Genomic DNA, 25,002 nt, shown 5'->3' with positions numbered 1-25,002 from the left:
TGATACCATCACACGACGCTGGGTGGCGGCAGTCATCACAGGAGTAAAGCATCAGCACACTTAAACTATTCTGAACCCATACGACCACTTTTTTCACTTTCAGTACAGTATTCAGTGGTTTCCATGAGATAGTTAATACTTTATCATAAAACAGATATAGTGTTAGATGATTTTGCCCAACTGTAGGCTAAATATAGGTGTTTTGAACCCATTAAAAGTTGGCTAGGCTAAGCTATGGTGTTGGTAGATTAGGCACATAGAATGCCTTGTTGACTTACGATATTTTCCATTGACATCAGGACATATTCCATCATAATTCAAAGAAAATCTGTAAATCCTTTCTCTGATTTGTTACAAATTTACTTCTTTCAAGAACTGAGTTCTGTCTTCTGCTATAATTGAAGTGTATTGAAGAGAAATATAAAATGAGTGGTTTTAATCTCATATGATATTATGTCTTAATGAGTCAAGATCTGGTTTTTGAATAGCATGTTACATGCCTCTTGGTAATGAAATTCACAAGAGATGGACTGAATCAGAATGACAGCCTATCAATGAATTGTTTTATTTGGCAAATGGCTTTAGAGGGCATACAATTAGTCAGTTGTAATTAAACACTTTAAGCATTACTGTTACTTAATTTCTAATCCTTTTAAGTGAAAATATGTGCATTTTAATGTTATTTCACCCATGCATACCTAAGACTTTGCTTTTTGAAAATTTCATGTTTATTCACGACCATGTCATTCCCATAAAACCTTTCTATGGCTCTTAGTTACCAACAGCAGACTCTTGGCTCTTAAGACACTTGTGGCACACAAAGCCCTGGAATATTCTGTCTCCGCCACTCTTCTCTGGTCTCAGCTCTCCACATGTCCTACCTCCAGCAACAGCACTCTGCTGTTTCCCTGCACACACCTGCTGTTCCATGGCTCTGAGTCTTTGCTGATGCTGTTCCCTCTGTGGTAGCTTCTCATTCCCTATGTTCATTTTCTCATGTTTTCTGTCTCAATTCAGATATCACTGTGTCTAGGATGCTTGCCTTGACCAAATCAGGATTTTTTCATATGAGTATTTTGAGGGCATTATTTTAATGCTACAGTTTTGGTAAATCATCAACAAAACAGCTCTGGCAAAATAAATGTAAATTGTCTGTTCGTGTTTTTATCAGCCAATATGTAATATGACTGACGGGCACTCAAATCATCGTTCTACCCTTTACTCTTCATTCTCTTCCTGAACCACCTCTGACTTTGAACTCTAAGTATTCCCTCGTCTTTAACTCATTCCTGTATTTTATTCTCTCTTTGGGCCTCAACCCATCCCTGTCTCTCATTAACTTCCTCTATGAGTATAGAGCCAACACCCACACCAGAGAAAAGAGGACCAACAGTGGGGTACAGCTCAGGGGTAGGGTACAGAATAACTTATTTGTACAATTTGGTTTAAAAAATATTCAAAAGTTCAGGGTTTAATTTTGAGGGTTTTTTATTTACCATTTAACTGTAAATTATATCATAAAGAAAAAAGCATAAAATTTTAGTATATACCTTAATGAATAATTATAATTAGTTGTATAACCACTATCAAGAAGTAAAACACTAACAGTAGTACAGAAGTTCCCCTTATGTGCCACCTTTGTGGACATAATTTCTCCCTCCACCTTAGTAGTTGATGAGTATAATTCCTGTATCCCTCTAAAGGTAACCATTATTCTGAATTTTATGGTAATAATTTCTCTGCTTTCATTTTTAGTTTGCCTCATGATTCCTAAACAATGCAGTTTAATGGGTTTTAGGTTTCTGTTTATTTTTCTACATTATATAAATGGAATCATGTTTTATATACATTATGCATATTCCTTTTGGGTGGTCTACTTTATATTGGATTTATTTGTGTTGCAATGTACCTATAGTTTATTCATTTTTGTTCCTGTATGATATTTCATCATTTCAACCTACTATACCTTTTTTATTCATTCTGCCATTGATGAATTTTGGGTTGGTCTATGTTTTGTTTTGTTTGTAATGAGTGTTGGTTTCTTTCTGGTTCAGCTTTTTTTTTAATTTTTTTTTTTAAAGATCTTATTTATTTATTTGAAAGAGAGAGAGATCACAAGTAGGCAGAGAGGCAGGTGCAGAGAGAGGAGGAAGCAGGCTCCCTGCTGAGCAGAGAGCCCGATGTGGGGCTCGATCCCAGGACCCTGAGATCATGACCTGAGCCGAAGGCAGAGGCTTAACCCACTGAGCCACCCAGGCGCCCCTTTTTTAAATTTTTTTAAGATTTTATTTATTTATTTGACACACAGAGAAAGATCACAAGTAGGCAGAGAGGCAGGCAGAGAGAGAGGGAAGCAGGCTCCCCGCCGAGCAGAGAGCCTGACACAGGACTCGATCCCAGGACTCTGAGATCATGACCTGAGCCACCCAGGCGCCCTTTGTTCAGCTTTATTGAGATGCAAATGATATATAATATTGTATAACCTTATCAACTTCTGTTGTACACTGCTGATCTGATGCACTTACGTACTGTGAAATGATTACCACAGTAGCGTTTTTTTAACCTTTATCACCTCACATAATTACTTTTTTTCTTTTTCTTTTTTTTTTTTTTCTCTTCTGTGGTGGGGTTATTTAAGATTCAAGATTTACTCTCTTATCAACTTCTAAGTATTTAATACTGTGTCGTTAACTATACTCATCATGCTATACATTAAATTCCCAGAATTTACTCATCTTATAACTGGAAGTTTGTGCCTTTGACCACCATGTCCCCATTCTGCTCACCCCCTCACACCCCGCAATCCCCATTCTACTCTGCTTCTGTGAGTTCAGCGTCTTTTAGAGTCCACATACAAGCACATCATACAGTATTTGTCTTTCTCTGTCAGGCTTACTTCATTAGCATAATGCCCTCAAGTTCATCCATGTTGTTGCAAATGGAGACATTTCCTTCATTTTTATGGTCAAATGATATTCCATTGTGTATTGATGCCATAACTTCTTTATCCTTTCATCCTCCAATAGTCACTATATCCCCTTGAGGGTTTTCTCTATATAGTATCATGTCACCTGCAAACAGTGAAGATTTTACTTCTTCCTTATCAATTTGGGTGCCTTTTCTTTTACTTGTCTGATTGCTGTGACTAAGACCTCCAGTACTATGTTCAAAGAAAGTGGCAAGAAAGGACATCCTTGCCTTGCTCCTGACCTTAGGGGAAAAGCTCTCAGTTCTTCCCTGTTAAGGATGTGTCAGCTGTGGATTTTTCCTGTATAGCCTTTATTATGTTGAGGTACGTTCCCTCTAAACCTACTTTGTTAATGGCTTTTATCATGAATGGCTCTTGTAATTTGTCAAATGCTTTTTCCCTGCATTTACTGAGATGATCACTTGGTTTTTATCCTTTCTTTTGTTGATGTGATGCATCACGTTGGTTGATTTATGAATATAGAACCACCCTTACATCCCAGGAATAAATCCCACTTGATCTGGGTGAATGATTTTTTTTAAATGTAGTGTTGGATTTGGTTAGCTAATATTTTGATAAAGATTTTGCATCTGTTTCATCAGAGATATTGGCCAGTAATTCTCTTTTGTTATAGTGTCTTCATTTGGTTTTCTTATCAGGGTAATGCTAGCCTCTTAGAATGAATTTGGAAGTTTCCCTTCCTTTTTTATTTTTTGAATAGTTTGAGAAGAAAACATACTAACTCTTCTTTAAGTGTTCACTGGAGTTCAGCTGTGAAGCTATCTGTTCCTGGACTTTTGTTTGTTGGGAGTTTTTAAAAATTTTTGATTCGATTTCCTTGATGGTAATCAATCTGTTGAAATTTTCTATTTCTTCCTGATTCAGTTTGGGAGATTACATGTTTCTAGGAATTCTTTCTAGTTGTCCAATTTGTTGGCATATAATTTTTCATAATAGTCTCTTATATTCCTTTGTATTTCTGAAGTATCAGTTGTTATTTCTTCTCTTCTCTTTCCAGATTTTTTCTTGTTATTGATGTCTAGTTTCATAGTGCTGTGGCTGGAAAAGATGCATGGTATAACTTCAGTATTTTTTAATTTGTTGAGACTTGTTTTGTGGCCTAACATATGACCTACTCCAGAGAATGTTCCATGCACTCTGGAAAAGAATGTGTATTCCACTGTGTTAGGATAGAATATTCTGAATATACTTATTAAAGCCATCTTGTTTAATGTATCATTCAAAGTTACTGTTTCCTTGTTAAGTATCTAATGATCTATCCATTGCTGTAAGTGGGGTATTAAAGTACCCTACTATTGTTGTGTTAATGCCAATTTCTTCCTTTAATAGTTGCTTTATGTAATTAGGTACTCCCATGTTGGGTGCATAAATTATTACAATCATTATATCCTCTTGTTGGATTCTTTCTTTTATCATTATGTCATGTCCTTCTTTGTCTCTAGTTATATAGCCTTTGTTTTAAAGTCTATTTTGTCCAATGTAATATTGTTACCCTGACTTTCTTTTCACTTCCATTTGCATGATAAATGCTTTTCATCCCTTCATTTTCAATCTGCATGTGTCTTTAGGTCTGATATGAGTATCTTGTAGGTAGCATATAGAGGAGTCTTTTTTTTTTAAAGGAAAGCCACTTTCTCCTCTTTTTTTTTAAGATTTTTTTAATTAATTAATTTATTTGACAGACAGGGATCACAAGTGGGCAGAGAGGCAGGCAGAGAGAGAGGGGGGAAGCAGGCTCCCCGCTGAGCAGAGAGCCTGATGCGGGGCTCGATCCCAGGATCCTGGGATCATGACCTGAGCCGAAGGCAGAGGCTTTAACCACTGAGCCACCCAGGTGCCCTAGGAGTCTTGCTTTTTTATCCATTTCATCACCCTGTGTCTTTTGGTTGGAATATTTAGTCCATTTACATTCACAGTAATTATTGATACGTATGTATTTATTGTCATTTTGTTACCTGTTTTATGATCATTTTTGTAGTTCTCTGTTTCTTTTTTTCTCTTGCTATCTTCTTTCATGGTTTGCCAACTTTTTTAGTGATATACTTGGATTCCTTTTCTTTATTTTGTGCATATCAATTACTGTGTTTTTAAATTTATGGTTACCATTAGGTTTATGAATATAACAGTCTGTATTACTCTGATGGCCACTCAAGTTCAAATCTATTCCAAAGGCACTAAATTTTTATTCCTCTCCCCTCTACATTTTAGGTATATAGCATCATACTTCATATCCTTCATTTTGCAAACCCCCTTATTTTAAATAGACATACTTAATTGTACTACTTTTGTGCTCCTTGCCTTTTTTTACTCCTGCTTATGTTCTTTCTTTTCCCCTCAAAGAACCCCCTTTAACATTTTTTAAAGGCTAGTTTAGTGGTAATGAACTCCTTTAACTTTTATTTGTCTATGAAATTGTTTATCTCTCCTTGTATTCTGAATGAGAGCTTTGCCATATAGAGTATTCTTGGTGGCTGGGTTGTTGTTGTGTGTGTGTGTGTGTGTGTGTGTGTTTTCTTTTCTTTCAGCACTTTGAATATATCATGCCACTCTCTTCTGGCCTGCAAAGTTTCTGCTGAATAATCTGCTGATAGCCTTTGTGGTTTCCCTTGTATATAACTGTTTTCTCTTACTGCTTTTAAAATGATCTAAAACTACTTTTTCTTATTTTAATTACTATGTGCCTTTGAGAGGACCTCCTTCACTTGATTTTGTTGAGTGCTCTCTGTGCCTCCTGGATCTGGATTTCTGTTTCCTTACCCAGGTTGAGGAAGTTTTCAGCTATTATTTCTTCACATAAATTTTCTGCTTCATTTTCTCTCTCTTCTCCTTCACAGATCTCTGTAATGTGAATATTGTTATACTTGATGGTGTTGTGGAGTTCCCTTAATCTATTCTCATTCTTTATTAATCTTTTTTTCTCCTGTTCAGTGTGATTGTTTCCCATTACTCTGTTCCCCCAGTCATTGATATATTCTTCTGCTTCCTCTATTACTCATTCCCTCTAGTGTATTTTTTTTATTATTATTATTTTTAAATTTCTTTTCAGTGTACCAGAATTCATTGTTTATGCACCACACCCAGTGCTCCATGCAATACATGCCCTCCATAATACCCACCACTAGCCTCACCCACCTTCCCACCCCCCCCCCACCCCTTCAAAACCCTCAGATTGTTTATCAGAGTCCATAGTCTCTCATGGTTCATCTCCCCTTCCAATTTCCCTCAACTCCTTTCTCCTCTCCATCTCCCCATGTCCTCCATGTTATTTCTTATGCTCCACAAATAAGTGAAACCATATGATGATTGATTCTCTCTGCTTGACTTATTCACTCAGCATAATCTCTTCCAGTCCTGTCCATGTTGATACAAAAGTTGGGTATTCATCCTTTCTGATGGAAGCATAATACTCCATATGGTATATGGCCCTCCAGTGTATTTTTAATTTCAGTTATTGAGTGCTTCATCTCTGATTGGTTCATTTTTATGTTTTGTATCTTTTTGGTGAGAGCCTTGCTGAGGTTCTCCACTCTTTTCTCAAGTCCAGTGAATATCTTTATGACCATCACTTTACATTCTCTATCAGGCATATTACTTATCTATGTTTCACTTAGCTCTCTTGTGATTTTGTCCTTTTGTTTGGGGCATATTCCTCTGTCTCCTCATTTTATACAACTCTCTATGTATGTCTCTATATGTTAGGAAAATCAGCTATGTCTCCTACTCTTGCAAGTAGTGGCTTTATAAAGAAAGGGTCCTCTGATGCCCTTTAGTGCAGTGTTTCCTGTTCACCACAACCTGGCACTTCAGAGGTGTCTTACGTGTGTGTTGCTTGTGTCCTACTGTTGTGGCTGAGCCACATTTGCCTTCAGTCCAGTCATCTGCAATGGCTCTCCTTGCCTGTTGTGAACAGGGTTAGGTCCCTATGTTGTTATGGGCCAGTCTGGGACCACCCTGGGCTTCAGTTAGGTCAGACCAGACACTGACCGGGCTGCAGCTGAACCAAACTACAGGGCACTCTTCCTGTGTGTCCCCTGGGAATCTTTCATTGGCAGGTGGGGTCTGCAGTGAGACCAGTTTTCTGCTCCCAGACCTAGTTGGGGCCACAGGTCAAGAGTCACTTGGAGTGGTACTGGCCCAGCAGGGCTGCTTACACAATGCCACACTTGTGTCACTGCTTTGGATGTACTCTTATGAAGCCAGTTTGGAGGGGGCAAATTCTGAAGAGAAGCCTGGGGTGGATGCCAGGAAGATCCATGCTGGTCTGCTGTGGAAGGGGACTTGCAGCCACCAGGGAAAACTGCCAAGCCCAGGCTGGAGAGGGTAGGTTGGCGGAAGAGTTCAGGGGTTGGGGTCTACAGTGTTAGTAAGGTTTGCTGAGGTCCACTGTGGGAGGATGCTTGGCACTGATTTGGAGAGCTGCTGAGGCTGGGTTGAAGGTAAGTCTGCAGGAGGACATGGTCGCAGAGCACACTGTTGGCAAGCTAATGGAGAGTGTTGATGCTGCACTGGTTCCTGCAGGTGTTCAAGTATCTAAGGGGAGGGAAATAGTGCCTACCAGCTTTTTTATTCTTGGAGAAGTTTCCCAAAGATCCCTGCCCTTCCAGCGCATGTTGTGTGATTAGTAACCAAATCTCCCTCCTGTATACCCCATGCTTTTTTCAGACCACTGCTTCTATGCTGTATCTTAGCAGGGTTGTTGTGCTGTCTCTTTAATGGCCAGGACTCAGTTTCCTCTTGCTACTCCAGAGTCCAGCTACTGTTTTTCTTTTTTAAAGGTTTTATTTATTTATTTGACAGACAGAGATTACAAGTAGTCAGAGAGGCAGGTAGGGAGAGAGAAGGAAGCAGGCTCCCCACTGAGCAGAGAGCCCAATGTGGAGCTCGATCCCATGACCCTGAGATCATAACCTGAGCCAAAGGCAGAGGCTTTAACCCACTGAGCCACCCAGGTGCTCCCCCAGTCACTGTTTTTTTAAAGTTCCAGGTGTTAGGGTGCTTGGGTGGCTCAGTTGGTTAATGACGGCCTTCAGCTCAGGTCATGATCCTGGAGTCCAAGGATGAAATCCCATATCGGGCTCCCTGCTCAGCAGGGAGTCTGCTTCTCTCTCTGATCCTTCCCCCTTTCATGCTCTCCCTATCTCATTTTCTCCCTATCTCATTTTCTCTCTCTCTCTCAGATAAATAAAATCTGTAAAAAAAAAAAAAAAATGTTCCTGGTGTTAAGTCTCACTGATTATAAGAACTTAAGAAGTTAAGCCCCTCTGGTTTTCAAAGCCAAATGTTATGGTTGGGATTCATCTTCCCATTGTGGGCCCCTGTGCCTGGGGTGCCCAGTGTGGAGTGTGCTCCTCTCCCTTCTTCTTGCTTGACGTAGCCCTCCCTCCCGCAAATAGTCGCACAGGTCAGCTTGGTTCCCGAACATGTATCTGCTTTCTGTCCTCCTTCATGTGCCCTCTTCTCTGTGTTTCACTGTGAAGAATCTGTTCTGCCGGCTTCACTTCATCTTCTGAGTTTAGGATCCTCCTACTCCACCATCTTCCCCAGAAGTCTACAATTTCTATTAAATTGGTTTACATTTTATAAGAGTTTTATGGTCCAGAACGTGGTTGATCTTGGTGAATGTTCCATGTGATCTTGATAAGAATATGTGTTCTACTGTTGTAGGATTGAGTATTCTATATAAGACAATTAGATTAAGTTGTTGATAGTGTTAAGTGGATATTTTTGTTGATTTTCAGCCTGATTGATCTATCAGCTACTGATGGGGTGGTGGCATTTAAGTTTCTGACTATTATAGTAGATTCTCTTGTTTCTCCTGGCAGTTGTCAGTTTTTGCCTTGAGGTGTTGTTGTTAGATACATTCATGTCTAGGATTGTTATGTTCTCTTGGGAAATGAACCTCTTTATTTTTATATTCTGCCCTCTTTGTCACTAATAAAATTCTGTGCTGAAGTTGGCCTTGTCTGAAATTTTATAGTCCTCCAGTTTTCTTTTCATTAGTTTTAGCTTAGTATACTTTTTTCTCTATTTCTTTACTTTTAAACTGAGGTTTATGTTTAAAACATGTTTCTTAAGGACAACATATAGTTGCATCTTATTTTTAATTCACCTTTTTTATTTTTATTTTTAAAATTCTTTTAAAATGATTTTTTTTACTTCTTTAAAATTAACATATATTATATTACTAGTTTCAGAGGTAGAATTTAGTGATTCATCAGTGCATACAACACACAGTGCTCATTATTTCAAGTGCCCTCTTTCATGCCCATCACCCAGTCACTCCATTCCCCCACCCACCTCCCCTCCAGCAACCCCTCAGTTTGTTTCCTATACATAAGAGTCTGTTATGGTTTGCCTTCCTTTCTGTTTTCATCTTATTTTACCTTCCCTTCCCTTCTCCTGTGTTCATCTGTTTTGGTTTTTAAATTCCACATATGAGTGAAATCATATGTTGCAATTCTCTGGCTTATTTCACTTAGCTTATAGTTGTATCTTATTGGGATTTTTCAAAAAATTCATTCTGGCAATCTCTGCTTTTTAATTGATCCATTTGGACCATTAACATTTAAGCTGATTATTGATTTATTTGGCTTAATATCAACCATGTTTGTAACTATTTTCTATTCATTGCCAGATGCTTCTTTTTCTGCCTTTTTGGTTTTAATTGAGCATTGTATAGGATTCCATTTATTTCCTCTCTTAGTGTATTGGTTATATTTCCTCAAAAAATTTTAATGATTCCCCTGGAGTTTCTGGAGTTTACAATGTCCATTTCAACTAATCCAAATCTACTTTCCAATAACACTATTCCACTCAACTCTAATTTAGGTTCCTCATAACAAAGTATTCTCAATTCCACCCTCTTGTATCCTGTTACATTGCTGTCATTCATTTAATTATCCATGTGGGACTGTAGTCCAATACTTTGTTACTATTATTAATTTAAACAATTATTTTTTGGATGAACTCAAGAATAGTGACAGCTTGATGGGTACAGGGTTTTCTTTCAAGTTGATGAAACCATTTTGGAACTAGAAAAAGATAGTTGTTGCACATCATGAAGGAACTAAAAACCACTGAATTGTAAACTTTAATGTGGTTAATCATATGTTAATTTTACCTCAATACAAAAATAAGAAGAAATTGTTTTCTTTAATCCTTGTTTGCTCCTTTTCTAATGCTCTTTCTTTTTTATGTAAGTCCGGGTTTCTTACCTTTATCATTCTTCTTCTGTCTGAAGAAAATATTTTTATTTATTTATTTATTTAACAGAGAGAGATCACAAGTAGGCAGAGAGGCAGGCGGAGTGAGGAGGAAGCAGGCTCGCTGCTGAGCAGAGAGCCGGATGTGGGGCTCAATCCCTTGACCCTGGGATCATGACCTGAGCTGAAGGCAGAGGCTTTAATCCACTGAGCCACCCAGGTGCCCCAAAGAAAATATTTTAACATTTCTTGCAGGACAGTTCTGGTGGTGAGGAATTCCCTTGGTTTTTGTTTTCTGAGAAAGTTTTTTTTTTCTTTTTTTAAGATTTTATTTATTCACTTGAGAGAGAGAACAAACAGTGGGGGAGGCAGAGGGAGAAGCAGGTTCCCCGCTGAACAAGGAGCCTGATGTGGGGCTCAATCCCAGGACCCTGGGATCATGACCTGAGCCGAAGACAGGCGCTCAACCAACTGAGCCACCCAGGCACCCCATCTGAGAAAGTTTCTATTTCTGTATCACTCTTGAAGGATAATTTTGCTGGACATAGAATTCTAGGTTGGTGGATTTTTTTTTCTTTCAACTTTAAATATTTCAACTCTCTTCTTGCATGTGTGCCTCTGACAAGAGGTCTCTTAATTATTATTCTTCTTAATCAGTAGGTACAGTGCTTTTTTTCCCCTCCAGCATTTTTCAAAGATGTGGTTTTTGCCTTCAGTTTTCTGAAGCTTGACTATGGTATGCTTTGGAGTAATTGTTTTACATTTAGTATTCATGATGTTCCCTGAGCTTCTGGATCTTTGTTTTGGTGTCTGTCATTAATTTTGAAAATTCTTGGCCATTATTACCTCAAATATTTATTTTGCTCCATTCTCTCTTCTCCTGGCATTCTAGTTGTTTATGTGCTACATCTTTTGAAATTATCCAACAGTTCTTGAAAGTTCTGTCCTTTTTTTTTTACTTTGTATTTCAGTTTGGGAATTTTCTTTTGACCTACCTTCAAGCCCACTAATTCCCTCCTCAGCTCTGGTGAATTCACTGATGAGCCCATCAAAAGCGTTCTTCATTTCTATTACATTGTTTTTATTCCTAGCATTTCCTTGACTCTTTCTTAGAATTTCTACTTTTCTGCTTACATTACCCATCTGTTCTTCCATATTTTCTAATTTTTCTATTAGAGTCCTTAATATATTAATCACAGTTATTATTAATTAGCTATCTGATAATTCTAATATGTGTATCATTTCTGATTCTAGTTCTGAAGTTTGCTTTCTCTCCAGACTTTGTTTCTGCTTGCCTTTTGGCAAGCTTGCAATTTTGTTTGTTATTGTTGAAAGTCACATATGTTAAATTGGGTAATGGGAACTGAGGTTAAATAGGCCACTTGTAAACATGGATTTATATTAATCTGGCCAGTAATTGGGCTTGGTTTCATGTTTGCTGTAACTACAGGTGCCAGAAGCTTAAAACTGCTTTAAGGTTCTTGTTTTTGTCTCCCCTTTTGACTTTAGACACGCCTAATTCCTCTCTTCAGAGATTGTATATGTCCTACAGTTCTTTAAGCTATGATCCATTATTATACTGAAGCCTTTTTGATATAGTAAGGTATGCGCAAGGGGAGCCTTGTACAATCTCCCACTTAAATGTCAGTCTTTTAGTGGGCCTGCATCTCTGGTATGTGACCTCCAGAAATGTTTATTCCTGTATAGCTTCCTCCCTCAACCCCCCTTAACTGATTGAGACTGAAAGTCTAGAGGAGGTAGGAGTGAAAGGAATAACTTCCCCTATGATTCTGGGACAGGGCTCTGGTAAAGACTTTCTCCCTGAAGAGCAGGCCTTTGTTGTGGAAAATGCTCTTTGTCTATTTCACAAAGATTACTTTTCCTTTCCCCCTGCCAAAGCCCTGAGGGGATCTTTCTCTAGTCTCCACTGTGAGGGATCTTTCTCTAGTCTTCATGGTGAGATCTGGTGGAGTTTCCCCTAAAATTGTAACCATAAGGAGTTTCTTGACCTCGCACTCAGCTTCCCGCAATTTGTCAAAATTACCATTAAAGTGTTCCTTACCACCAGTTTATGGCTCAGTAGCTTCTTCTCCATGTAAATAGATTCTCAACTATGACTTTCTGGATTCACCTGTCTCTACAGACCTTGGGATGGTAGTTTGCACTGCAGACTCAGTTCCCTGGATGGGCTCAAGAAAAGTCATTGATTTTTAATTTGTCCAGCTTTTCCTTGTTGTAGTAATAGTAGTGACACCTTCTAAGCTCTTTACATGACGGAGCTAAACCTCTGTACAATATATTTTTAGTTCCATTCATTCTTCAATTCATATCATGCAGCTTCAGTTTCTACAGCCAAGAACTTCCATACATGGTTGTACAACTTGATCAGGATAGTCGCTGTGGTGACTCTACTTTTAATCTACTGAATTGTGGAACCAAAGTCCATCTCCATGTCATGAAATCTAATGGACACTTTTCACAACTTGGCAGAATTTAACATGTTTAACCACTTCTTTGTTATTTGAAACACTCTCCTCTAATGGCTTCTCTAGCACCAAAACATGTTGGTTTCCCTCCGATTTACATGTTACCCTTTGCCATCTCCTTTACTTTCTCCTCTTCCTTCACTAATCTTTCAATGATTCTTTGCATTTGCTCCTTAGGGGATCTTACTTGACCCAAATGTTTTCGATATTATACAATAATGAGTTACAAATTCATACCTCCAGCAAGAACTTTCCTCTTACCTTTCCAAATCATAAATTCAACGGACCAGTGGCATTCCTGTTTAGAGGTCTTATAAGCAGATTCTATGTAGTGTGGATAAAGTGGACTCTCCAGTTTCCCTATAAATCTGTTCTTCCCACAGGAGTCACCGTAACAGTACGTGACACCATTATCCTCCCAGTCCCCGCCCTCCTTTTTAATAAATATTTTTTTTATTTATTTGTCAGAGAGAGAGAGAGAGAGCACAAGCAGAGGGAACAGCAGGCAGAACAGGCAGGGGAGAAGCAGGCTCCTGGCTAAGCAAGGAGCCTGATATGGGACTCAATCCCAGGACCCTGGGATCATGACCTGAGCTGAAGGCAAATGCTTAACCAACTGAGCCACCCAGGAGTCCCGCCTCCTAGTTTCTCAAGGAAAAGCTCCTTAACTAATCTCAATGCCCTCACTCTATCTCCACCCTACAATCCATTTTCCATATGACAGTAGATAGTTTTGAAATATATTATGTCAAGTTTCCAATTTCAGACTAGATGGAGTAAATGCATTTCATTTGACTTCTGCCACTATTCATAATGAAAGAAAAACCCTAGACAAAATGCATTTCACCCACAGAAATACTGAAGGACAGAGAAAGGAAAGTAGATGTGGCTAGGGACCTTGAGATTCTAAGAGAGCCCTACCCGCGAGTTCCCTGAATTTTTCCTGGTCTCCTCTATACTCTGGCAAGCACATAAGAAAACAAGCCCCAAGAAAGGCCCGAGTTCTTTGTCCAGAAGAACAGAAAGACCCATTGGTGGCCCAGGACAGAAGTTTTTTTTAACATACCTGTGTATTCTTGCACCAACCACCACACAAAAAGAGCCGCTCCCATCTCCCATTATAATAGGGGCTGCAGTAGTGGACCCATTGGCCAGAGCCCTGTTCTTCCTCCCACCTCCTGCTGTAATGAGGAACCTTCCCTCCCCTGCGGAGCCTAAAGGTGGAAGTCTGACTCTCACCCCTGGACAATCAGGAGGAAGTGCCCTTCACTCACGAGGCTTGTAGGCAGAGCTCTTGACTTTCATCCCCACCCTGCAGTACCAAAGAGGCCAAGCTAATTACCACGACTTTTCATGCATAAGACACACACACACACACACTCACAAGGCAGCGCCTCATCCTGCCAGGTGGAACTCTGACTTCAACCTCTGCCTTCTGAGAACGCTGTGGGACCCCTCCTCTGCAGAGCCTGCGGATGGAATTCCCCGTCAACTCCACCCTGTAATAAGGAAGTAATGCAGCAGTGAGGCAGTACCCCTTCCCCGTGGTGCCTGTGGGCGGGACTCTGACCAACCTCTGTCCTGTAATAACAAGGAAACACAGCTTCCCCTCCCCACCTGGTGCTGTGGAGTCCTTTATTCCCGTTAATACAAAAGTGGGACAAAATAGCCCTGCTGTAGCTCTATAAGTTAAATTGACATTTGAACCACAGTCCACAAAAGGGATCTAGGACCTGCATTCTGATCCTAAACAGATTAACTACTGGATAACATGAAAGATTTAAATAGGAATTAGAATCTTATTATATAATACTTAAAATAGGGGATACAATCCAAAAATTACTCATCAGACCAAGAAAAAGGAAAGTCTCAATTGAAAAAAGATAGATATCATATGACACAAATGTCACGTGGTTAGAACAAACAGGGAAGTAAAAGAAACATTTCTAAACTGTAGCCAAACCTTAAAAGATATAAGTTATTTTAATAGCAAGCAGATATCATGTACATTTGTTTTTAATCTCTTTGGGTTTTTAAGAATTTCCAGTATTAATCATTTGCCTCAGGATTTCTTTTTCTAATAATGACTTAGTGCTGTAAATATTTGTTTACAGATTCATTTCTTCCTATTGATTTCTTTTTTTTTAAGATTTTATTTATTTGTCAGAGAGAGAGAGAGAGTGAGCACAGGCAGACAGAGTGGCAGGCAAAGGCAGAGGGAGAAGCAGGCTCCCTGCTGAGCACGGAGCCCGATGCGGGACTCGATCCCAGGACGCTGGGATCATGACCTGAGCTGAAGGCAGCCGCTTAACCAACTGAGCCACCCAGGCGTCCCTCTTCCTATTGATTTCTTGTGGAAAAATCACTCTAATAGTAAACACAGATTTTAAACTTTTTTAATGAAAATATTTTGTTTGGTGTCTTCTGAATTTTAAGAGATAGCTAATAAGATTTTCTAACTATAATTAAGTATATAACTTAGTATTAGATAGCATTTAATTTTATGTAACTAAGTATTAAATATGTACTTAATTGTATAAAATTTTAAAAATTAATATAAATTTATATTTATAAATAAAAAAATTAAATCTAATTAAATATGTATTTAAATGCTTCAATTTACATGTATGTACTATTTATATTAATTGCGATCTTAAATACTTTTCTTAGTGTCCTTTAGCTTCAGAGGTGAAAGCTCTCAGAAACTCATATGTATGGAGAAAAAATATCCAAAACTTAGAAATAAGGCGTGTTCTTTCAGTGTCGTATTGGAGAACTGTCTGACAGGCTCACCCCAGGATCCCTCAGATATCGAAAGGAAGGTACTTTTTGAAAAGATTGTATAAAATAAACATAAACATTTATCATTTTAATAACTATAGTAAGTGTACAGTTCAGTGGCATTAAGCACATTCCTAGGGTTGTGCTTCTGTCTCTGAGAATTTGACAATTCTAAGTATCTCATATAAGTGGAATCCTACAGTGTTTGTCTTTTTGTGACCGACTGATTCACTTAGCATAAAAGAGCCAAGATTCATCCATGTTGTAGCATGTGTCAGAATTTCCCTTCTTTTTTTTTTTAAGATTTTATTTATTTATTTGACAGACAGAGATCACAGTAGGCAGAGAGGCAGGCAGAGAAAGAGAGGGGGAAGCAGGCTCCCCACTGAGCAGAGAGCCCAATGCGGGCCCCAATCCCAGGACCTTGTGATCATGACCTGAGCCGAAGGCCGAGGCATTAGCCCACTGAGCCCCCCAGGTGCCCCAGAATTTCCCCTCTTTTTAAGGCTAAATATTATTCCATTGTATGTATAACAAAGGAAACAACAAAACTAAAAGACAGTCTATTGAATGGGAGAAGATATTTGCAAATAACATATCTGATAAGGGGTTAGTATCCAAAATGTATAAAGAACTTTTAAAACTCAATATCAAAAAACCCCAAGTAATCCAATTAACAAAATGGGCAGAGGACATAAACAGACATTTCTCCAAAGAAAACATACAGATGGCCCTCAGACACATGAAAAAATGCTCAACATCACTCATCATCAGGGAAACGCAAATCAAAACCACGATGAGATATCACCTTGTACATGTTGGAACGGCTAAAATCAACAACACAAGAAACAAGTGTTTGTGCGTCTGTGGAGAAAAAGAAACCCTCGTGCACTATTGGTGAGAATGCAATCTGGTGCAGCCACTGTGGAAGACAGTAGGCAGCGTCCTCAAAAAATTAAAAACAGAACTACCCTAGGATCTGGCAATCACACTACTCAAAGAATACAAAAACAGTAATTCAAAGGGATACATGCACTCCTATTTTTACTGCAGCATTATTTACAGTAGCCAAAGTACAGAAGTGGCCCAAGTGTCTATCAACTAATGAATCTATCAGTGGGCACTTGGGTTGCTTCTATCTTGGCTATTGTGAATAATGGTGCAGCGAGGGTGCCTACGTGGCTCGGTCGTTACGCATCTGCCTTCCCCTCAGGTCATGATCCCAGGGTCTTGGGATCAAGTCCCTCATGGGGCTGCTTGCTCAGTGGGGAGTCTGATTCTCCCTCTCCTTCTGCCCCTCCTCCTGCTTGTGCTCTTTTGCTCACTTTCTCTCAAATAAAAAATACATAAAAATCTTTTAAAAAGTAATAATGGTGCAGTGAACATAAGAAGGCAGATATCTCTTTGATATTCTGTTTACATTTCTACTGGATACATGCCCGGAAGTGGGATTACCAGATCATATGGTAATTCTATTTTTAATTTTTTGAGGAACATACATACTGGTTTGCATAATGGCTATACCCGTTTATATTCCCACCAATAGTGCACAAGGATTTCCTTTTCTACACATCCTGTCAACCCTTCTTATCTTTTTACTTTTTGATGATAGCCATTTTAGCAGGTGAGAGGTGATATTGTGATTTTGTGATTGATTTGCATTTCCATGGTGATTAGTGATGTTTAACGCCTATCATATACCTGTTAGGGCCATTTATATGTCTCCTTTGAGAAATGTTTATTCAGATTCTTTGCCTGTTTTTATATTAGGGTTAATTTTTTCTTGCTTTTGAATTGTTCGAGCTCCTTATACGTTATGGGTATTAAACTCTTATTAGCAATCTGGCTTACAAATATATTCTCTCATTTAGTAGATTGCCTTTTCACTCTGTTGATTGTTTCCCTTGATGTGTGGAAGCTTTTTAGTTTCATGCAACCTGATTTGTCTACTTTTATTTTGTTGCCTGAGTTTTTTTTTTAATTTATTTATTTTCAGCATAACAGTACTCATTGTTTTTGCACCACACCCAGTGCTCCATGCAATACGTGCCCTCTCTATTAACCTCCACCTGGTTCCCCAACCTCCCACCCCCCGCCCCTTCAAAACCCTCAGGTTGTTTTTCAGAGTCCATAGTCTCTCATGGTTCATCTCCCCTTCCAGTTTCCCTCAACTCCCTTCTCCTCTCCATCTTCCCATGTCCTCCGTGTTCTTTGTTACGCTCCACAAATAAGTGAGACCATATGATACTTGACTCTCTCTGCTTGACTTATTTCACTCAGCATCATCTCTTCCAGTCCCGTCCATGTTGCTGCAAAAGTTGGGTATTCATCCTTTCTGATGGAGGCATAATACTCCATTGTGTATATGTACCACATCTTCCTTATCCATTCGTCCGTTGAAGGTTCTTCCACAGTTTGGCGACCGTGGCCATTGCTGCTATAAACACTGGGGTACAGATGGCCCTTCTTTTCACTACATCTGTATCTTTGGGGTAAATACCCAGCAGTGCAATTGCAGGGTCATAGGGAAGCTCTATTTTTAATTTCTTGAGGAATCTCCACACTGTTCTCCAGAGTGGCTGCACCAACTTGCATTCCCACCAACAGTGTAAGAGGGTTCCCCTTTCTCCACATTCTCTCCAACACACGTTGTTTCCTGTCTTGCTAATTTTGGCCATTCTAACTGGTGTAAGGTGATATCTCAATGAGGTTTTAATTTGAATCTCCCTGGTGGCTAGTGATGATGAGCATTTTTTCAGTGTCTGATAGCCATTTGTATGTCCTCATTGGAGAAGTGTCTGTTCATATCTTCTGCCCATTTTTTGATATGATTATCTGTTTTGTGTGTGTTGAGTTTGAGGAGTTCTTTATAGATCCTGGATATCAACCTTTTGTCTGTACTGTCATTTGCAAATATCTTCTCCCATTCTGTGGGTTGCCTTTTTGTTTTGTTGACTGTTTCCTTTGCTGTGCAGAAGCTTTTGATCTTGATGAAGTCCCAAAAGTTCATTTTTGCTTTTGTTTCCTTTGCCTTTGGAGACATATCTTGAAAGAAGTTGCTGTGGCTGATATCGAAGAGGTTACTGCCTATGTTCTCCTCTAGGATTCTGATGGATTCCTGTGTCACGTTGAGGTCTTTTATCCATTTCGAGTTTATCTTTGTGTACGGTGTAAGAGAATGGTCGAGTTTCATTCTTCTACATATAGCTGTCCAGTTTTCCCAGCACCATTTATTGAAGAGACTGTCTTTTTTCCATTGTATATTTTTTCCTGTTTTGTCGAAGATTATTTGACCATAGAGTTGAGGGTCCATATCTGGGCTCTCCACTCTGTTCCACTGGTCTATGTGTCTGTTTTTATGCCAGTGCCATGCTGTCTTGGTGATCACAGCTTTGTAGTAAAGCTTGAAATCGGGTAACGTGATGCCTCCAGTTTTGTTTTTGTTTTTCAACATTTCCTTAGAAATTCGGGGTCTCTTCTGATTCCATACAAATTTTAGGATTATTTGCTCCAGCTCTTTGAAAAATACCATTGGAATTTTGATCAGAATGGCATTAAAAGTATAGATTGCTCTAGGCAGTATAGACATTTTTACAATGTTTATTCTTCCGATCCAAGAGCATGGAACCATCTTCCATCTTTTTGTGTCTTCTTCAATTTCTTTGTTGCCTGAGTTTTTGATGTCATCCAAAGAAGCCACTGCCCAGACGGATGTCAAGAAGCATTTCCCATATGTTTCTTCGAGTAGTTTTATGGTTTTAAGTCTAAGTCTTTATTTTGAGTGGATTTTAAAAAATATGATGCAGGATAAGCATTTAATTTATTCATCCACATGTGGACATCCAGGTTTTCCAACACATTTGTTGAGCAAATTACCCTTTCACTATGTACATTCTTGGCACTCTTGTCAAAAATCATTTGACCATAAAGGCATGGATTTATTGCTGGGCTCTTTATTTCATTCCCCTGGTCTATATATCTATTTTTATGGCATTACTATACTGTTCTGATTACTATAGCTCTGTAATATATATTGAAATCAGGAAGTATCATGCTTCCAGCTTTGTTCTTTTTTTTTTAAAGATTTATTTATTTATTTTAGAGAGTATGAGAGCACATGAGCAGTGGGAGGGGCAGAGGGATGGAGAGGGGAAGCAGACTTACCACTGAGTGAGGAGCCCAATGTGGGGCTTGATCTCAAGACTTTGAGATCATGACCTGAGCCGAAACCAAGAGTTAGATGCTTAACAGACAGAGCCACCCTTGGTGTCTGGGGTCCCCTCCAGCTTTGTTCATTTTGATCAAGATTGCATTTACTATTTGGGGTCTTTTGTGGTTCTATACAAATTTTTGGATTGTTTTTTCTAATTATGTCAAATGGCATTGGGATTTTGATAGAGAATGAATTCCATCTATAAAGCACTTGGATTAGTAAGGACATTTTGGCAATATTAATTCTTTCAATCCATGAATATGAAATATCTTTACATTTATCCATGTTTTCTTTAATTTTCCTCACCAGTGCTTTTACAATTTTTAATATAGAAACCTTTCACATCTTTGGTTGATTCCTAAGTTTTTTATTTTTTTGTTGTTGCTATTGTAAATGAGATTATATTCTTTATTTCCTTTTCACATGGTTTACTGTGAATAGAAATACAACTGATTATTGAATATTGATTTTTTTTTAAAATTCTGCAACTTCACTAAAATTAATTCATTAGTTCTAACAGGGTCTTTTGTTGTTAATTCTTTAGGGTGTCCTCCATATATGATTATGTCATCTGCAAACACAGATCATTTTACTTCTTCATTTCTGCTTTGGATGACTTTTACTTCTTTCTCTCGTCTAACTGCTATGGCTAGGACTTTTAGTACAATGTTGAATAAAAGTGGTGAGATTGGGCATCCTTACCTTATACTGGATCTTGGAGGAAAAGCTTTCAGTTTTTCCCCATTGATTTTCATGCTAGCTAAATTTTTCATTTATTGTGTTGAGGTAATTTCCTACTATACCTATTTTGTTGAGACTTTTTATCATGAATGAATGCTGATTTTTTTAAATGTTTCTTCTGTATCTATTGACATGATCATGTGGTTTTAATCTTTCATCCTATTAATGTGGTTTATCACATTGATTTATTTGCATATGTTGCATATGTTGAAACTTCTTGCATGAATCGTGGATGAATCCCACGTGGTCATGGCGTGTAATCTTTTTAATGTTCTGTCAAATTTGGTTTGCTAATGTTTTATTAAGGAGTTTTGCATCTATATTTATCAGAGATATTGGCCTGTAGTTTTCTTTCTGGTGTCTTTGTCCGGTTTTAGTTTTTATCAGGCTGGCCTCATAAAATGAGTTTGGAAGTGTTCCCTCTTTTAGTTTTTGGAAGAATTGAGGAAGGATTCATATTAATTTTTCTTTGAATGTGGGTAGAATTCACCCATGAATCCTTCTATCTGTTCCTGGGGTTTTCTTTTTTGGGAGATATTTGATTATTGCTTCAATCTCTTTATTTGTTGTTGGCCTGTTCAGGCTTTCTCTTCTTGATTCAATGTTACTAAGTTGTATGTTTCTAGGAATTTATCTTCCTTTCTGGTTTATCTAATTTGTTAGCACATAGTTGTTTATAATAGTCTTTTATGATTCTTTTTATTTTTGAAGCATCTATTGTAATATCTCCTCTTTCATTTCTGGTTTTATTTATTTATTTTTTTAAAGATTTTATTTATTTATCTGACAGAGAGCGCGATCACAAGTAAGCAAAGAGACAGGCAGAGAGAGAGGGAAAGCAGGCTCCCTACTGAGCAGAGAGCCTGATGCAAAGCTCGATCCCAGGACCCTGAGACCATGACCTGAGCTGAAGGCAGAGGCTTAACCCACTGGGCCATTCAGGGGCCCCTCTGGTTTTATTTATTTGAGTCTTTTTTTTTTTCTTAGTCTAGTTTAGGATTTGTCCACCTTGTTTATATTTCAAAACACTAATTCTTAGTTTCATTGATTTTTTCCCTATTGTTTTTGTGTTCTCTGCTTATTTCTGCTCTGATCTTTATTATTTCTTTCCTTCTTCTCACTTTGTGCTTAGTTGGTTTTTTTTTCTAGTTCATTGAGGTGTAAAGTTAGGTTGTTTATTTGAGATTGTTTCTCTCTCTCTTTTTTAAAGATTTTATTTATTTATTTGACATATCACGAGTAGGCAGAGATGCAGGCAGAGAGAGAGGAAGGGAAGCAGGCTCCCCGCCGAGCAGGGAGCCCAACGTGGGGCCTGATTCCAGAATCCTGGATCATGATCTAAGCCAAAGGCAGAGGCTTTAACCACTGAGCTACCAAGGCGCCCTGTTTCTCTTTTTTAATGTAGGCATTTATTGCTTCCCTCTTAAGTACTGCTTTTGAAATATACCATAATTTGTGTTTTTGTTTTCATTTTTCTTGAGATCTTTGTAAACTTCCCTTTTGATTTCTTCCTTGATCCAGTGGTTGTTGAAGAGTATGTTGTTTATTTTCCCTGTAGGTGTAGTCCCTGAAGACTTGGGACTCTTTGTGTTTGTACTGGTTTGAAAATAAAAAGAGCACCCATCCAGAATATAGTAATCATTATACATGTTACCTACATGTATAATGGGTACACAGTACGGAAGTCTGGTGAAAGCTTCCATAATAAAACCAGCTTTTCTGAAAACTTTAGGCAGACTACTCATTTGTTCTTCCCAACTCTGTCCCTGAATTTCTAAAATTTCTGATGGTTTCTCCCACTTGCCACCTGTTTTCCACATAATGATGGAAGGGTAAAAGCAGGGCAAGGATGACCCTGCCTCTAGTTGGCTCCAAGACACTTCTGATATCTTTTAAGAAGTCACAGGCTGATCATATCGGTCCAGCAAATTGAAGCAACTGATGCCACCATACTGGAAGCATTTATTCTGCCATTAATTTATTCCAAGTACTCTGTAGTCCTTCTTCTGAAGCTGCCATATCATACTTTCAGACAGTTCAGTGGCATACATTTCTTCATAATGAGGGCTCATGATTTTTATGACCTCTCCATATCCAGCACTGAAATCAAGAAGTCTGTGGATTTTCCAGTCTGGATTAGTGTTTAGCACTCTCTGAAACTGATCTGGTGAAAACACAAACATTGAGCCTCTTCCTAGCAGCCCAGTAGCAACCCACTGATAGATGTTCTAGACATAAACAGGTTAAAAACAGATGACACAAAAGAGTGATATAATTGAATAAATACCCAGCCCGATTTCTCAACTCTGTTGTTTAAAATCTGGGTTCCCTGATCAAGGTAACTCTGAAAAAAGACAGCCTGGAATGATCAGCACAACTTTTCTCCACTGTACACATCCTACTGGTGGGTCCCCTTCCTGCCACCTGCTGCCACCCTGGTACCCTTGTCATGTTCACTTACAGGGAGTGGGTGGTTGAATCCCACAGAGTCCACATCCTCTGTGCTAGCCATATGGTTGCAAGCAGGCACAACCAGCCCAAGAGCAGTTTCATTAGGGGCCACAGCTGCTCTTTTGATTACTGCTGGCACCTGGGTGAGGAGGAGAAGGTGCTGCCTGGCAGCGTTAGAGCCATCATTCCCAACTTGCCCATCCAGCCCCTCTGCATCACTTCACTTTCAGCCTATGTGTGTCTTTCAATCTAAAGTGAATCCCTTGTGGACCACATATTCCTGGATCTTGGTTTGTTGTTGTTTTTATCCATTCAGACACTATATACCTTTTGATTGGGGAATTTAATCCATTTACATTTAAGAAATTGTTGATAGGTGAGGACTTAATATTACCATTTGTTAATTGTTTTCTGTCTAATTTGCAGCTGCTTTGTTCCTCTCTTTCCCTATTGATGTCTTCCTTTGCTATTTGATTGGAGGGGATGGGGATTGCAGTGCTTTGCCATGATTCTTTTTATCTTTTGTATCTCTACTATAGGTTTTTTCTTTGTGATTACCTTGAGGCTTGCATAAATTATCTTGTAGTTAAAGAGTCTATTTTAAATTGATAGAACTTCAATTACATATAAAAACTACATTTTTACTATTTGTGTTCTTATAGTCAGAGACTTCTTTACTTCTTCTTGTGTTGTATATCCATTAACAATTTTTCTTTTTTATCTAAGAGATTAGCTTTAAAAATAATTTATGCATCACCATTACAATTTTACCTTGTTCTGCATTTGTCTATATAGTTTTCTATACCAGTGAGGTTTATGCTTTCATATGCTGGGGTCCACATTGGTGAAGACTGTGGGGGTCCTCAGTAGAGAAGGCTGTGGAGGTCCATGGTGGTTTTGAGGACTGCTGGGGCCTCCCTGCTCTCCTTCTCCCCCATGGGAAGTTGTAGCCAGCAGAATTCCTCTTGGCATTGAACTGTGCTGGACTGATGGTTAGAGTAATGGAGATTAAGTGCCTCCTGTGCTTTTCTGTGGAGCATCTTCAGTTTTTGTGCTCCACTGGGTTGCTGAAGCTGGAGCTCTGGAGCTCTCCCAAAACTATTTTTGCCCATGGAGAGCGGTTAAATTGTTTTTGTGAGAGAACGTCCTCATCTGCCATCTTATTGATGTCACTCCTCTTTAGTTAATTTCACTTTTAATTTTTTCCAGTTTAACTGAGATAAAATTGACATACTATGTTAGTTTAAGGCTCGATTTATATATATATTGTGAAGTCATTTCCATAATACATTGAGTTAACATCCATTATCTCATATAGATACAATAAAAAGAAAAAGCAGAGGAAGGAAGGAAGGATGGATGGATGGATGGGTGAGTTTCTTCTTGTGATGAGAATTCTTAAGAATTAATCTCTTAACAACTTTCCTATATACCATACAACAGTGTTAATGGTAGTCACCATGCTGTATACCACATCCCTAGTTCTTATTTATCTTATAAATAAAGTTTGTGCCTTTCCCCACCTTCTTCCAATTCTCCTTCCCCAGCTGCCTGCCTCTGGTAATCATAAATCTGATCCCTTTTTCCATAAATTTATTGTTTTTTTTTTTAAGTTCCCCATATAATTGAGATCATCCAGTATTTGTCTTTCTCTGACTTCTTTCACTCAACATAATTGCCTCATGTTGTCACAAATGGCAGGATTTCCTTGGGGTTTATTTTATGGCTGAATAATGTTCCACTGTATATATAGAGTATATCACAACTTCTCTACCTGTTCTTCTGTCACTGGGCACAGGTTGTTTCCATGTGTTGCTATTATAAATAATGCTGCTACGAATACAGAGGTGCAGATATCTTTTGGGTTAGTGTTTTCATTTCCTTTGAATATCCTCTCAGAGGTGAAATTGCTAAATCATATGGTCATCCTGTTTTTGCTTGTTTGTTTTTATAACCCTCCATACTGTTTTCCATAGTATCTGTACCATTTGCACCATGTACACGGGTTCCCTTTCTTCCGTATCCAGGTCAGCATTTGTTATCTCTTGTCTTTGATTAAGGCTATCCTAATCACCAAACCCATCTCATTGTGGGTTTGATTTGCATTATCCTAATAACTGGTGATGTTGAGCATCTTTT

The 25,002-nt window shown here is 38.6% G+C and overlaps 1 protein-coding gene, 1 long non-coding RNA gene and 1 pseudogene across 2 annotated transcripts in view; 1 reads left to right on the top strand and 2 right to left on the bottom strand.

The window, feature by feature from the left end:
* The window catches only part of LOC123928385, a 51,129-nt gene extending 37,287 nt beyond the window's left edge, over positions 1-13,842 (bottom strand). The window contains exon 1 of the long non-coding RNA XR_006815683.1: positions 13,744-13,842. This is a non-coding gene — a long non-coding RNA (uncharacterized LOC123928385). The remainder of the gene's footprint in view (positions 1-13,743) is intronic.
* The window catches only part of CATSPERE (catsper channel auxiliary subunit epsilon), a 147,748-nt gene that overhangs the window by 44,200 nt on the left and 78,546 nt on the right, over positions 1-25,002 (top strand). The gene's annotated exons all lie outside the window — the stretch shown is intronic.
* LOC123928201 lies at positions 21,822-22,965 on the bottom strand (annotated as a pseudogene).

Source organism: Meles meles, chromosome 17 (genome assembly GCF_922984935.1).
Source record: "Meles meles chromosome 17, mMelMel3.1 paternal haplotype, whole genome shotgun sequence".
Classification (NCBI taxonomy): Eukaryota; Metazoa; Chordata; class Mammalia; order Carnivora; family Mustelidae; genus Meles; species Meles meles.
This window is presented reverse-complemented; position numbering and strand designations above follow the sequence as displayed.